Source organism: Lissotriton helveticus, chromosome 1_2, assembly GCF_964261635.1.
Source record: "Lissotriton helveticus chromosome 1_2, aLisHel1.1, whole genome shotgun sequence".
Lineage (NCBI taxonomy): Eukaryota > Metazoa > Chordata > Amphibia > Caudata > Salamandridae > Lissotriton > Lissotriton helveticus.
Window position 1 is genome coordinate 232,800,049 of NC_136058.1, and position 13,861 is coordinate 232,813,909.

A 13,861-nucleotide genomic window follows, 5' to 3' on the forward strand; every position below is an offset into this window, starting at 1 on the left:
ATCCAGGCCGGCAGTATGCACTGTATCATTTTACTTTGTATTTTGTAAACCAATCAAAACTACACACAGTTGCTTTGCGTGGCTTAGTAAATGGCAACAAGGAATTTACGTCAGAGCTGTGCCACATAAGTGATGCAATCCGACACAAAATCATAGTAAATCTGGACCCTGGTGTGTATCCTAACTGGACAGACCATAGCCTGCTGTCCAAAAGCGAGTTTTCTCCGACACCATTAGAATTTCTGTTTTCTTCCTGCTCATTAGGTCAAGCCTGAGCCAGCACAAATGCGCTGCTCTGGGGATGATCTGTTGTAGTTCAGCATGGGAGAGAAGCCCCGCCCACTCCCCCACCCATATTGTTCATTGGCTTGTGCCTTTGTCCATCGGAAATGCTGTCTTCTGATTCCTAAATAGGCTTATTAGTCCCTCCTTAGTATAACAATGTCGTCATTTGTATCCTCCTATGGCTTCTGGCCCCTTTACTTGGTTGTTGCACAATACATGTACTATTTTATTTATTTTGTTTTTCCGTCATCGACGTGCTTTGCTTACATTCGGCCGGCCGTTCCCGCTTTCACTTTTGCAGCAGCCGGGACAATGGCGGCTGTTTGCTTGCAATGCCATAGGTCTCGCATTTAAATGCGAGACCTACAGCATTGCAAATATATTTTTATTTTCCTTGAACTAGTGTTGGGAATGTTTACTCCCCAGTGACCTGTGGTCTACGCCTCCTGGTGCTGCTTGCCATGTTATGTGGCTGCAATAATTTCTTGTTCTGTGCATGCTTGTCTCAGAGCTGTGCGCGGGAGGCTGCTGCCCAACCCTCTTCCTGACAAAACTTAAGGGGCGTGTCTGAGGGCTGTCCAGCCAGCTGTATGCACACCCACTGGAGCACACTCAATCAGGAAAAGGGAGGGTCTGCGTTGTGTCCCTCCCACAGGAGGAGCCCTCCATGCAATCTGCTAGCCTCAAACTTTCAACACCCCCTTCCCTCCTCCCAAAAAAAAGCATAGGAAGGAAATGAAAAATAAAATGGCACCAGAAGCTTGAATCTGCTCTTGTAACAGTACACAACGCACCTCAGACAGCTGGAGCAGAGGGGCAGCAGCATGCAGCACAGAAGGGCATGCGTCTCTCCTCTCCCAGCGGGGACACTCAGGGGCATATTACCTAGAAGTGCGTTAGAAAACGCACAACGCACATTCCCATATCGCCGGCTATCGCCGGATTTTTTCGCCGTGATAGCGCGCAATTATCAATGCGCATCACGTAGGCGAAATGAAATCCGGCGATAGTCGGCGATATGGCACATTAGGGCATGAAAACAAACGTTGTTTTCACTCGCTAATGTGAGCATTGATAATATGGGGGGGTGGATTCAGCTTTATGATCCACACCCCCATGTTATCAATGCCCTAACACCTGGTCAGAGCAGGCGTTGGGAGACCTGCGATAAGCGAGTTTATCGCAGGTCTGCCTCTCCCAACGCCTGCCTTGGTAATAGGGTGTTCCCACCTCCAACCACATTTTACATGTGGTTGGACGTGGGAACGCCCGCTTTGCATGTCATTAGCGATGTTTGTCGCCGACATGCAAAGTGGGCTTGAGCCAGGCGTTAAAATGCCCTTGTGGATAGGGCTCTAGAAGTATCGCCGCTTTCTCGGCACAATTCGCCGAAAAAGCGGCGATACTTCCCCTTGCTAATATGCCCCTCAGTGCTGTACCTTGGGGGCACCCGAGGAATCGGACCTGCTGCAACAGGCTCTTGGCAGTGCCAGGCCTACTAAATATAGCTTGCAAGCGGAGAGCCTCATCATGCGTAGGGGCGACACGGCCACCCGCCCCTCTTGCTGTGGGTGAGAAGCCGCCGGGTGCTCTCCAGCTGCTGCTGTCCCTCCTGGGAAAGGGGGTCACCCGGTATATACTGCACAGGGGATTGTGAATACGCGAACCCTCTGTCTGAGCCCATTCAATCAATCAATCAATGACACTTATAGAGCGCGCTACATACCCGTAGGGTCTCAAGGCGCTGGGGGGGGGGGGGTGCCGCTACTGCTCGAACAGCCAGGTCTTCAGCTTCTTCCTGAAGGAGAGGTGGTCTTGGGTCAGGCGCAGGTCGGTCGGGAGGGAGTTCCAGGTCTTGGCGGCCAGGTAGGAGAAGGACCTTCCTCCTGTAGTCGCTCTTCGGATGCGGGGGACGGCGGCGAGGGCGTGGTTGGCTGATCGGTGGTGGCGTTTGGGAGCGTAGAAGTTGATCCGGCTGTTGAGGTAGCTCGGGCCTTGGTCGTGTAGGGCTTTGTGTGCGTGGGTGAGGAGGCGGAAGGTGATTCTTTTGTTGACGGGGAGCCAGTGAAGGTCTCTCAGGTGTCCGGTGATGTGGCTGGTTCGTGGGATGTCGAGGATGAGTCTGGCTGAGGCGTTCTGGATCCGCTGGAGTCTCTTCTGGATCTTGGCGGTGGTGCCGGCGTAGAGGGCGTTGCCGTAGTCCAGTCGGCTGGTGACGAGGGCCTGGGTGACGGTCTTCCTGGTCTCGGTGGGGATCCACCAGAAGATCTTCCGTAGCATGCGTAGGATGTTGAAGCACGCCGAGGAGACGTTGTTGACTTGCCTGGTCATGGAGAGGGAGGAGTCCAGGATGAAGCCCAGGTTGCGTGCATGGTCTGTCGGTTTGGGTGCGGTGCCCAGGGCGGGAGGCCACCAGGAGTCGTCCCAGGCGGCATTCAGCCGCTAATAGCACGCAGCTCCTGACGAGGCATCTCCATGCATCCCTCTTGCAGCTGTTGAAGGCGAGGCTCATGCGCCTTCATGGCCCATGGTGTTATCCTTCGCTCTTAGGTTGAGGGTGTTCATTCTTGACCTGTGGTGTGTGTTCATTCCTCTGCAGTCCCGGTGCTGTCAACACTATGCAATGTAGTACAGCACAGTGGAAGGCAGTGTAATGCAGCATAGTCCAGTACACTACAAAACATGCCACTCGATACAGTACAGTTCAATTGTCATAGTAAAAGAATACAGGCAGTACTGTGCAATAAAGTTCTGTGTAATGCACAAACTGTACAGAACATGCAATGCAGTTTTGTAGTATGCCATTCTATGACTAAGAGCAGTACAGTGCAATCATTGTTACAATGTAAGACGTGTGTATTTTGCACCCAGCCATTCCCCTGTTTTCTGGCAGTTCTCCAAGTTTGATGCAGAAGTTCTCTCTCTTTTTATTTTTTTACGCTCGATGCTCCCTTTCCTCCCCGAGTGCGTAACGTTTTGGAGGCGTTCTGTTCCAGCACTCACCCAGTAGACCAGACTAACTTTGTGAGGGGTGCCAGCGGCCTCCTACTTAGGCTCTGTGAGTTTCATATTTTCTAGTTCACCTTAGCCCTCTTGCCAGCCCATCCTTTGAGGTGTAAGAGACAATTGCAGTGTAATGACGTGTCGCCATGTGTTTGGTGGCAGGACTGAGCTCTCCTCCCACACCCCCACATTGTAATTGTCTAGAGGAGATTGTAATTTCAATGTGTGCTTTATCTCTCCACAGTCCGTCCACGTACAACTACAACAACTCCCCTGGTAGGTAACAAAAGTGCCCCATTCGTGCTGCCCCCGCCCCGGTAACACCCCTGCAATTGCACATCTGTACAGATCCAACAATGTAAGAGATGCACCTGCTTTTTTATTCACCAGAATCTTTAAAAGTCCACTTTAATGTTTACAATTTACAACACACGCACATGATCTCCGAATGCTGGACTGTCATACAACTGAAGTATACAAAAAAGTGATGGATGGAACACTTGAATTAACCTCAGTCCGTGGTAATTACACGGGCTGCATCCCAGTCCATCGTTCTTTTGCTCACAACGCCACCTAAGTGTTGGCCCAGCCATAATGCAAACCAGCCTTGACCCTGTGCCTCATGGGGACAGTCCAGCCCGAACTGCCAGGCCGGGTCCTCTCCGAACTGGAACACAATCTACCGAAATCCATCATTTCGCAGGGCACCCAGAGCCGGCGCTAGGCATGGACAGTGTGGGCAGCTGCCCAGGGCCTCACGCTCAGCTGAAAGACAGGGGGCCCGCTTCACTGTGAAATGCCACACTTTCACAAATTGCCCACCTGCTCCTCCAGCACCCCCTCCCCACACAATCACAATACATATGCACGATTTCTCGAGTCGACCTTGCTGGTCAGGGCGTGTTAGCATTCCTGGGGGTGCAGGGGAGGGGAAGGGACAAACAGAGTAGGGAAGGCACTGCAGCCAGGCCAGCAAATATGGCACACAGTGTCAGGGGCAGCACCTCTGTTAAGTACTGGCCATTCCCTTTCTGCATTTTGTTGCTAGGTGACAGAAGGCCCCTTTGTTTCAAGGACCAGCCAGACACAGGTTAGGTGGGTGAGGGGAGGAGAGAGTAGCCAGATCAACTGGCTTTTATTAACTTTTGCATCACTCATTTGTTATGGGAATGTGTATTTCTAAATGTATGGTGAACTGACGGTGCTAGGGCAGTGTTTTATAAAATGCCTTGTTACTGCTTCGAAGGCCCAGGGGAGGGTGCACCTTTTCCCTGGGACTCTAAGCACTAGAGCAAGCTGCAAGGTCCAGGTGTGAAGGTCCCCCTTCCCTGGGCCTTGTAGCCAGTACACCCCTTTATTTGTTCCATTTTAAAATGAATCCTAAAATTAAAAACACTTTTGCTGGAAAGGTCGTCTTTTTTCTGACATTTTCCACTTCCAAAGTGCAGCCTTGGGCTGGAGAGAAATAAAAGGTTCAAAATGTAAAAAAGAACTAAAGCAAGACAGAGTGGTCAAAAAGGGGCCAGATTGATTTTATTCACACCCAAAACACATTAGTGCCACTTTACAGAGTTTGCCAGTGAAGCACTTGTCTTTCTATGAACAGCATTGTTTTCCCCGGGTGGGGAAGTGCACCATTCCTGGATGTACTGCAATACCTGCTTGATGGGTGGATTGGAAAACAAAATGCATACCTTAGCTCCGTATTCATGAATGTGGTCTTTGGAAACCATATTGCTTACGTTTTGTAAGGATATAAGCAATAGACATTAAAACTGGTCCAGAAATCAATTCTGGTTATTAAAGAGAACCCCCAACCATGGTATTACATTCTAAATTCAGAGTTTGTGTTTCTCCAGATCAATCACTATTAATCTATAATAATAATAATCCACATTTGTAAAGCGCACAATCACCCGTAAGGGTCCGTAGGCGCTGGGGGCCGTCGGGAAGATTAAGCAAGCTATTGCCCAGAGTCACATGGTGCTGGGCTAATCTGCCGCCGGTGATCGAACCGTGATCCCCAGATTTCGGAGTCAGTTGCTCTAGCCACGGCGCCACACCTCTTATACTGCCTACTGGTATGATTGTCACGTGACTCCTAGGGCCAGATGTAGGAGACCAAATACCGTTCGGTAACGGCCGATTTCGGCCGTTACCGACCGGTATTTCGTGTTTGACATGTAGGGGGCTTGAGATTTACAGAATCGGTAAATTTACTGATTCTGTAAAATACAGAATCGGTAAATTTACCTATTCTGTAAATTTACCGATTCTGTATTTTACCGAATCGGTAGATTTACTGATTCTTGAAATCCAGATGTAGGTGGCACAGTAAACAGTGCCACAGGCCCCTAAGAATTCGTTATTTACCATGTAATACTATTGCATGGTAAATAACGAATTCCTGTGTACATGCACATCTGTGCATGTACACCTGTGCCATGTGGCACACAGAAATGCCATAAGGGCATGTCTGTGTGTCACATGGCACACATGCCAGAAACAGGGGTGCAACAGGGTCTCAAAGTGACACCCTGTCCCCCTTGGTAATTCGGTATTTTTACCGATTCGGTAATTACCGAATCAGTATTTGCCATTGATTCCTATGGGCATCAAGGCCGATAGGAATCAATGGCAAATACCGATTCGGTAGTTACGGAATCGGTAAATACCGAATCCTACCGATTCTGTATTGGTTACCGAATAATTTCCTACATCAGATTTACCGATTCATGAATACCGAATCGGTAGAATTCGGTATTTATGAATCGGTAAATCTGATTTACCTACATCTAGCCCCTAGTCCTTTGTCTTATGTAACATTACCTATTGTGATTTACACATGTATGATTAATTGTCTCTGTGTAATATGGGATATCAAGTTCTCTGACATCCTACACTGGTATCAGTGGCGCTGTAAATCAATTTAAATGCTTCTGAGGTAGAATGTGGTTATGGAGACTTGAGGGGCACTGTTAAATGGTGGTAGTGAGGAAATCTGTGGCAGAGTGAGTCATTGGGGGGCACCAACATTGTCACACAGGGCTCCACCAGCGCTTAAGCCGGCCACTTTTACTTCTCACACTTTTAAAACGAAATCAAAAACATTGATTTCAAAACCCCTTGAATCTGAAGCATACCTTCAAGTCAATGTATGATTTAGCAGTGGTCTCGGTTGTTCTAAGTCTTTGTTTATTTATGCACAATCTTTATTTGTTTGCAATAGCGTCTTGTAGATTTGTACTACATGTGTTGTGTTTTTGCACTTAACATAATTCTGGCGAGTAAAGAGCCCTCACACAAAAAAAGATTGTCCTACGTCTCTTAGCATGTGCGTGTGGGATACTGTTGAGAGGATTTACGTTAAAACTAATTACAAAGTAATAATGTCATTCTAAGTTAGCACAATAATGGCACAGAAAGATAAGGGAGCCTTTTGAAATTTGCAATTATATCCATGGTGTGAAAGGTTTTCTCTTGTGTCATTTTATATTTTGAATGATCCCGCCCCTCATTACCTCAACAGGATCTCCCCCCTTTATGAGGCAGAACTGGAAATTGTACCATGCACTCATCTAGAAACAATCAGTTAACGAGGAGTACATAATATACATCTTTGTGAGACCTGCACCTAGCTTTTCCATCCAATGTGACAAATGTAATCCATTTAATACAGTTTTAAAATACATGGACTTTTTCATTTGTATATTTATCTTTTTGTCCATGTTACTGATATCCACGTTAGGTCTCTTCAGTGATGCCTAATAAGATCAATAGTCCTGCAATGTCACTTTCTGTGATGTCACTTCTTGTGATGTTACCAAGGGCGGCTCCTCCTCTAAGGCGGAGGAGTGTTGCCCCACTGCTTTCTTGCAATGCGAGAAGCAGAAACACAAAATGCTAAAACTACCATTTTATGTTTCTGCTTCTCGCACTGTGAGAAAGCAGAAGTGTTTGGTTGAGGGCAGGAGGAGGAGTGCCTTGCCTACTGCTAAGGGCGCTGAATGTTTGGTCGGCCCTCCAGGGCCACCCAAACCAGTCATGGGCACTCTGGCCTTTCTCCGTGTAGGCTGCAATGCAGCCTACATGGAGGAAATGGCCTCCCCATAGGCGCCTTGCTGGTCGGCATTCCGACCAACCATTGCAGCGTTGTGATTGGCTTAGGGGAGGGGAAGGAGGCTGCCTGCTTCCTGTTCGACACAAGACCCGGGAAGGTAAGTTTATTTTATTTTTAAATGACCCCCCTGCGCAAACGCCCACGAGAACCCCAGCCGTGGCTGGATGTTACATGAAAATTAGAGGGGCCTCACATCTTCCCTTTCGCCCGGGGCCCCAGAAGTTCTAGGACCGGCCCTGAGGGCACCTTTGTGACACTATCCTTGTGCTCACTTTACCACCTGACCCCAGCTTAAGCCGTTAACACGAGTGCCAAGGCAGGCTAGCCTGTCCTTAGTCTGCCTCAGCAGAATACAGTCTGGAAAAAAGGTGGGCCTCTCTAGCGTGGAATTTTCCTCTCTCTGTTTCTCTGTGCCAAGAACTGCTTCTTTAGTTCAAGGTAGTTTCAAGAGGGCCGTAGCCATGCCAGACTACCATGATATCCACGTAAATTAACATTTTACACACAGTAAGGTTCACGGGAACTGTTTTACATTATCCTGGCACTCTTGCATGCGCCTAGTCGAGGAGCTACATTTGATACTGTTGCCTTATTCTGTGAACAAACCCATGTTAAATAAAACATTATTGGGAGATTCTCACAATTAGCATAAAAGTGCCTCAACTGCCAAGCACTCGCCATTACGCCTCAGCACTCCGCTACTTTGTTTGTATTAATACGTCACTGAGATGCGTCAGTGTGCACAGTTGTAAATAAGGCATAGCAGAAGGATATAGATTGTAGTGGGATGACTTACTAGACGGCGCACACAATAAGAGTGGGACTGCTCTATCCAGTTTGCACCTCTAATCATCACTGTGATCGAATTTCATTCCATATTTTTATAGCTCGTCTGTGCCATTACGGACAGGACGAGCTGCATTTAATTCAGTCTTGGTGCTGCTCCAAAATAATCTGGTCCTAAGTTCTAAGGCATTAGCCCTCTCTGCCCAGGGACGTAAGCAAAACCAGATGGGAAGAGAGTTCTTATATGATCTTTCTCCACGTTGCACGTTTGTGTGATCCTGGGCACATTACCTTTTCTCCCTTTGCCTCGGGTCCCATACCTGTCAATATTAGGGGTGCGTAGACATGGGCTAAATACCAGCATGGAACACTGCATTGCTATCGGTATATTTACATTTAGGCCCTTGCCTGATCTTTTGCCTCGAAAACTCCATAGAGTACAGAGTTTTACCTACTTTGTGAGAAGCCCCTTAAGAAGGCCATCCCTAGATGCGCCTTGGGGATATTGAGGCCTGTGTGTAGAATGTCAGGTATGTGAGAATGGTACATCCCAACCTTTCATGTTAGGACATGCCCCCGTGGTATGTGCTTTGACACGACAAAACACGCGCGTCAGGTGGCGAGAATAAATGATCCCCGTAACCCGACTTCAGATGACAGCACTTTTAGGACAACTGCTCGGAGTCCTCATAAAGTTACAGGGTAACCTCGTGTCATACTGGACATTCTTAATGTCATGTTCTAGGTGTTTCTTTGACAATTGAATGCATTCTGGGAGCTGATATCTTGTTTCGATTCAGCAGAACCAATTGGACCAACACTCCTGAAAACAATTATTTGTGAAACGAAGACACATGACTGGACCCCGGTGTCCCTAAAAACAGGGGGCTAATTTGTAGTCTCAGGTGTGCCTCGCCTTCCCATCAGAGTGGTGACACGCTTGCTATGCTTCGTCAACCTAGCACCCTTCCACTTCATTGTATGTTTTTTTTCTTTGTTGACTTTTTCTGATCTTTTGTCTCTTTTCATCTCTCACTGTCACCCTCTCACTATCCTATCTCATTCTTCAAGCCTCTCTTGCCTTCTCCCTGTCTCTTTCATTCTCCTCTGTCTCTTTGCCCTTTGTGTCTGTCCCTATGTCTGTCCGTGTCACTCTTTATCTCTGTGTGTTCCCTGGCTTTGCACCTCTATCTGTCTCTGATGGTCAGCCCTCTCTGTGACTCCGTCTCTGTCCTCTTTCTCCCCATCTCAGTTTAATTCATTCTTTCACTCTCTCTGCGCTCTCTCTCTCAGTTCACCTCTGTGTCTGCCTTCTTCCATTCTTTACATACATATCTTGTTTCTCTCCCTACTTTATTTCTCCCTCTCTCAAGCTCTTAGCCACGTTGCATATGCATCCGTCTGTCTTTACGCTCTGTCTTTCCACCGGTTCTTTATTTCTCTTCTTTTGCTCCTATTTCCCCCTTTAACCCCTTCGCTGCGGCGGCAATTCCGTAGCAGGGGTGGAGGGGGGGGCGCACGGCGCTCCCACGCTGGTGACGGAACCGCTCCGTCACGAGCCTCGGGTGGGCTGTGCTTGTGACGGAGCGGTTCCGTCACGTCCCCGCCCGCTCAATAGAACGCTCAGCGCAGGCGCGAAATCGCTGCTGCGCAGGCGTTCTGAGCGGGCCGTGACGGAACCGCTCCGTCACCAGCACAGCCCACCCGAGGCTCGTGACGGAGCGGTTCCGTCACCAGCGTGGGAGGGGTTAACCTCCTTATTGCCCACACATCCCTTTAACCAGCAGGGTAGGAAATGGGGTGCGGGTCGCCCCGGGTGTCATCACTGAGAAGGGTGACAAAATGGCAAAAATATGTTCAAAAAACGGTTGGGAACTTCATTGAATGGATGTTCCAGTCAGGGCCGGACTGAGAACCAAAACCGGCCCTGGCAAAGTGCTCGGCCAGCCCCTTGGGGTGCGACCGAGCTCTTTGCAAAAAACGGCCCTGTAACAAAAACGGCCCCCAGGGCCCAAAACCAGCCCCCACCCTTGCGGCGCACCGGGGAATTGCCCGGTGCCCGCAACGGCCAGTCCGGGCCTGGTTCCAGTCGTGCAGCATTCATAGCTGTCAAACAGATGTTCCCGACCGCTTTGGTGGTCTCAATTACCGAGTGAATTCTACTATTGAAGGACTCCAACCGGCTGGTGTAGGTCTTCAGCTATTCGCGCCATTATTCCACATTAAGACTCCAACCAGATGGAGGATGTCTTCAAACCTTTGGATCCCTACCACGTCCTAATATTACGCAAGACCACTTGATTCCCAACCCCTGGTTGATAATCCAATCAGGATCTCAGCAATTTATAAAACATCATTTGAACACACTGATCGGATTGTCTGTTCACGTGGCTGTCCATTTGTCTTTTACAGTACAGAGGAAGACCCGCCTTGACGCATGACATTCTGTGTTGTTTTCAGGGTCGAAGCGTCAAGGTTATTGTCATTTATGTCCAGTCTCCTTGACCCTACTTAAAAAAATCATCACTGGGTCTTGTGAATTCATGTTATAAATTTGGATATAGGACAAATGTTAATAGAAATTGTCCCATATGTATGTCATGTATATAGCCCACCACTGACTTCACTTGTAACTTTATTTCACTTAATTTCACAATAGTCACCCCTTTTTTTTGTTTCGACGCAATTTAATTGTGTTTGTGACAGCCATATTCAACTTTCTTGGGAATAACAAAAGAGTAAAAACACTCTGCTTTTTCTAAATCATGTCTTCTTGCTGAGTTCTTATCATATATGTATCTTAAAACTTCATTTCACTTCAACTGAAGGGCCGAGCCATTTAAAGATGTAAACCCGTGGGCTTGGCCTAGCTGTGCTGTGAGATGGCCGCCCTCTGAGAGGGCTCTGCCGGCTGAGTCATTATCCGCCCAAAATCCTTGTACATCGGGGAGAATTAACCCATTTAATCATTAATATTTGATTGACCAACACAATAGGTGCTGTTTAAGCCAGCTTTGCCGGCTGCAGGTTCCGAGAATCTGCCAGATACAGGCCGGGCCTAGAGGGCCCAGAAACATAAGACGAAGGTCGCCTGTATGGGAAGATCGGCATGTGAGTCGACACGCGGAGCCTGCGCCTGACAGAGGACGATCCTCACCGGCTCATCTGCGACCCAAATGGTGAGGCGAGGGGCCCGCTCCATGGAGGGTGAGAGCAGCCGGAATCCCGATCCTGAGATCTGGCGTGCGCCCACACCTGGGTGGTGTGCAGTGGATAGAGTCCAGGCGGCCCCCAGCTGTTGTAGCTGTGCTGCTGGGGCACTGTCCCTCGCGCTCCGATCCCCGATCTGTGATCGAGGCCTTTCCTCATCTGGGGGATCTACCTTGCCCGGTTCGTGGCCGGGTTAGATGAATGAACTGGGGCTCACCGGCTGGCGTGCGCAGCCGCAGCTGACAGACGTCACCGTTCTGGCAATCGGACATTGCTCGAGCCAGGGAGTAGATCTCTTTGATGCAGGCCACCATTGTATAATATGGCCTGTATACAATCGCCCTGAGACGCTAGGCCCCCATTTGGACTTCTGCCAGCCCGAGGAGGCGACCCTCTGCTCACCTCTACGTTGGCGTGGGAGGATTATTGGGATTTGGCCTTGCCCCTGAGCCCCAAACTGAAGCCCCACTACAATTTGGCCCGCATGCGATCGTCCTGAGACACGGGCACCACTGAAGCACCTGGGGAGCCCCCCTTGGATTCCTGTCCGTCTCGGGTGCAGGGATGCGCCCCTCTGCCAACAGCTGCGTTGGGGCGGGTTGAATCGCCTCGATCTGGCCTTGCTCCTGGGCCCCAACTTGATGCCCTACTAAAATTTAGCCCGCTTGCAATCGCCCTGAGATGCAGGCACTGCGGAAGCACCAGCCCCCCCCTTGGAATCCTGTCCGGGCCAGAGGCGCGGGGACGAGGCCCTTTGTCGGCCTCTACTCTGGCGTGGGGGAATCATTTGGATTTTGCCTTGCTCCTGGGCCCCAACTTGAAGCCCTACCCTGGAACTTCACCGATTGCGGGCCCGGAAGGCTACTTACACGGAGGTGCTGGCATCCATAGCAATAACAGCTGGGCAATGATTGTCAGGCGTGGCCCTCCTGGCGCCTACTTGACAACAAAAGTCCGGGGTGCATCAGTTGGGTCGGGTGCTCTCCCTGTGCCAGGCCTAGGAAAGGAAGGCGGAACGTGACAATACCCCCATATTAAACACCCCACTGTCAGGAGGAGTACAACGGTGAACAGCACCAGAAACATAGGGGAAAATGGACACTAAACAATTCAAATTGCCATTTGAAAATAAAAGGTTAACTAGACACGCTGATTCTGAGCATAGAGATGAGGACGGCGAGGGAGGCGATGATCTGTGCTCCATAATCCTGGACGTAAAGTTTAGCCTCAAAACAATTGACAATAAGATAGATAAGCTCACAGACAGGCTAGAACAGGTCAAAAAAACAAGTGCACACTCATGAACTGTGAACTGATACACACGAGTTTCAAGCTTAATTCAGAGAACAGTTGTTAAATATGGAGAGGGCCCTGGAGGTCATTAAGGCTAAAAATGACGACTTGGAGGTTCGGTCCCGCCGAAATAACATTCACATTCGAGGCATAACAAAGACCAGGGCAACGGGCAAAGTTGAGGACTTAGGTGAAATCCTACTGCGGGACATTTTTGGGTCTTCTCTTTCAGCCATGTTCATTGTAGAGAGAGCTCACAGATCCCTAGCCCCGGGACCTCCAGTTGGTGGCACCCCGTCACCTAGCCTTGCTCGCTTACTCAACTAACGGGATAGATATGGAATTCTCTGTGCGGCAAGAGAGTTGGGCTAGATAACACACCAGGGTAAAGCTCTTCTTTTTCCCGGATTTCCCCCCCGGCGGTCCAGTCTGCGAGAAGAGAATTCATCCCGGCCAAACATATCCTCATCAAGAGGGCATCACCTACGCCCTTCTGTACCTAGCCAAGCTCAAGGTAACACACAAAGGCAGTCACCACCTGTTCACGGATGCAAAATTAGCTCTGAAGTTTGCCAAACATGTAGCAGGTAACAAACGTTCGCCAAAAACCTCAGGAAGTTCAGAAGCAGCCCTCAGTGACAATGATTGACATTTCTGCGGATTTCCAGTGATCCTGTTAGTGGTGGTAAGAAGCGAGATGGGGGGCTTGGACATTCTGCACTGAAGAATCGGTTGAGGACTGCACCTTCCACTGTCCAAATCACATTGATCTCTCATTAAAGCTCTCAGCCAACTGGTCTTTGGCCAAGTTGTATGCCGGAGACACCTCGCCCCTGGGGATATTTCCCGTAACTGTTCTCTTTAGCTTATGTTAAGGGCTGTTTGAAGTTTGGGGGAGGCTAATTGTTAGAAATAAACTGCATACAAGCGAATAGAAGAAGAGCGGTTTATTTCATGTCTGGTCTCACCGCTGCTAGCCTCACACCGCGTTCTAAGGAGAGCGCCCTCATCAACATTCTAAAGGGATACAACAACTGTTCCTGTGGGAAGGGGTGGAAGGAACATACCAAATGGAACATGTAATTTATAAGGAGCAATTACAACACATCTCCCTCTGTAGAGAATTTAACAATACTAGGATATACAGTCCAACTATTGCACGTA